A 2,800-nucleotide genomic window follows, 5' to 3' on the forward strand; every position below is an offset into this window, starting at 1 on the left:
AAACATTTTAATTATTAAAAGAGTTTGTTTTTCATTGGTTTGTTTGGTTAGTCCCGAGTGTTTTATTTCACATAATAGGAGGACGAAAGCCTTGGAGGTAATTTTCATGAGGGTAAGTATATTGAGTTTCAGGCAACGTTCATTTGTGCCTATCGTCTGTAAGAAATGTCTTTTACAGAGTCCATATTTAACTCAGAAGAGTTAGAGAGCGAAGAGAAAAAGAGGAGGGATGATGAGGAAGAATTTACAAAACATCGAACCATCGTGTGATACCCTGCCAGTAGGATTTGTGAATATAGGGCAAAGGTCAAAGATAAAAGGGAATAAAAACGAACTTTAATGTATATTTTGAAAGGTTATAATTTTAAGTCTCCTTGGTTTAAAAGTAATAAATTATATAAATTTAATATTAACACATGATTTTATGGGACACATCATCAGTAGAGAACCCCAGTATCATCGAGTGTTTCGGCCATTACCTTCTAGACACTCTCCACTGAGGGCGGCCCACCCAGGATCGATCAATTCCCGGGGTGTGTCCCCTAGTTAATAGTTTTAGATCTATGGAAGTAAGTTGTAACCATATAAATTGAAATTAAGAAAACTACGTTTTAATGAAGGGACTAAATTTTGTAAATAAAATTAGGTGCAGCGGTTAACTAATTTACGGAAGGAAGCAGCTTAATTGTTCGAGCGTAAATAAGGGAAAATAAGATAAAACGTCAATATTAATATGTTAAACCGGAAGAAAGATTTTAGACGAAGCGAGTTAGGAGGCTAAAGGTGATCACCTGGACATAAATTAACGACATCATTCAACGACAGTGGACGCATTCGAAGATACGGCGAAAGAGGTAAGTAAAAGGTAAGTAAAAGGTAAGGGAAAGGTAAAAAAGATCCTAAGAGGTCTAACAATAAAGGATTAATATTATAAAGATTACATACTGATCCAAAACTATATTCGAACTAGTAGCTAAGTTAGCTCACGGATAAAAGAAGTGAAATGGAGGGGGCCTAGGTCCCGTTGCATCCACGGCCTGATCAACTAAAACGGATCAGGGGATGTGGAATTTAGATGGTAAAAATTTAGAGAATCGAGATTAAACCAGATGAGGACCAGAATATACGTAGGTAGTGCAAATGGGCTGTTTGCATTTGAGCGAGGCTAAACCTCATAGAAGACCGGGCGACGTTTAAGGTCCTGATGCCCTGGACCACCACTCCCACAGTGCTGCCCTAAAATCGGGACATGGGGGGCCGCATACTTACCGCCTGTCTGAGGAAACCGTTCGTTAACACCGCTAGGTATCCACGGTTAGAACCCAGAACAAGGCCGAAGCTTTAAGATCCGACGATCTAGAAGGTCTAGAGGTCTAAGCTATCAATCTAGAAGGGACCCAAACCAAGGGGGTCAAGTCCCTTCTCTAAAAGTAACCCAGCCTAGGGCCAAGCTACCTTCCTAAAAATAACCCAGCAGAGGGCCAAGTTATTTTATTATGAGCATTCCTGTACTCCATACAACGCACAGTCCCAGGAAATGCTGAAGCTAAGCTAATTTAAAAGCCAATTAAGATCGTTTTCGAGGAAAAATTTCTTAAGAAAATTTATCCCGAAAACAAGAAGTTTTAGGACCTTTCCTGTGTACCATACACCAAGACCCCAGGAAGGTTTCAGAGCTCTATGTCTAAGCATACGCATAAACCTGTGTCCCATACAACGCACAACCCCAGGTATGCAGAGTGACTCACCAAGGATGTGTCCTCAGAAGCTCTGAATAGTAGCACTTAATCCGTATCAGAGTGATAAACGGTCCACCCGTCGCACTCATGGTGCAAACATGGCATAAACCCCATAATGCATTGCTTTGAAAATTAAAATGTTAGAAATTTTCGACGAATCAAAACGTCCCATTCTAAAAACAAAATGGCCGCCGCGAATAATTTCCCATGAGGCTTAGGGCCTGTTTACAAGGACGAAACCATAATAGAAAAGGATGGTTAGAAAGAAGGCCCCAACAGGTGTATACATAAGAAACGATCCAGACGGGAGCTCCAGCGCCCCCTCCAGGGGCGGCGGCCGTACAAAACACAACCAAAACCAACAAAGTTGAGGGATCATTAACAAGGTCACTAGATGACTCCAGGACAAACCCAAGGGCTCTTCGTTGCAGCTGAGCTGACAACGTCGCCAAGTACCCATCTTTCCATGATGTTTTTATTTTTTTATTTATTATTTTTTATATTTTTTTATTTTTTTATTTTTTATTTTTTATATTTTTTTTATGATTCGGGTTCGTCCGTTCCCATCAGAGAGTCTTTATTCATCTGATTTGGACCGTTGTCTGGCCTCAGGTTCGCAGTAGATCGTGTCTTTCAATTCGACCGCTTTCTGGCCTCCGAGTTACAGTAACTTGGTTTCATTTAATTCGGACCGTATGTCTGGCCTCGGGTTTGCAATGGATCGTGTCCTTCAATTCGACGACCATTTGTCTGGTCTCCGAGTTCCAGTAACTTGTTTTGTTAAATTTGGACCGTATGTCTGGCCTCGGTTTGCAGTGGGTCGTTTCTTTCAATTTGGACCGTTTGTCTGGTCTCATGTTCGCATGGATCGTGTCTTTCAATTCGGACCGCTTATCTGGCCTCCGATTTCAGTAACTTGTTTTGTTTGATTTGGACCGTATGTCTGGCCTCGGATTTGCAATGGATCGTGTCCTTCAATTCGGACCAGTTGTCTGGTCTCCGAGTCACAGTAACTTGTTTTGTTAAATTTGGACCGTATGTCCGGCCTCGAGTTTGCAGTG

The sequence above is a fragment of the Etheostoma spectabile genome, chromosome 7, assembly GCF_008692095.1.
Source record: "Etheostoma spectabile isolate EspeVRDwgs_2016 chromosome 7, UIUC_Espe_1.0, whole genome shotgun sequence".
Taxonomy (NCBI): domain Eukaryota; kingdom Metazoa; phylum Chordata; class Actinopteri; order Perciformes; family Percidae; genus Etheostoma; species Etheostoma spectabile.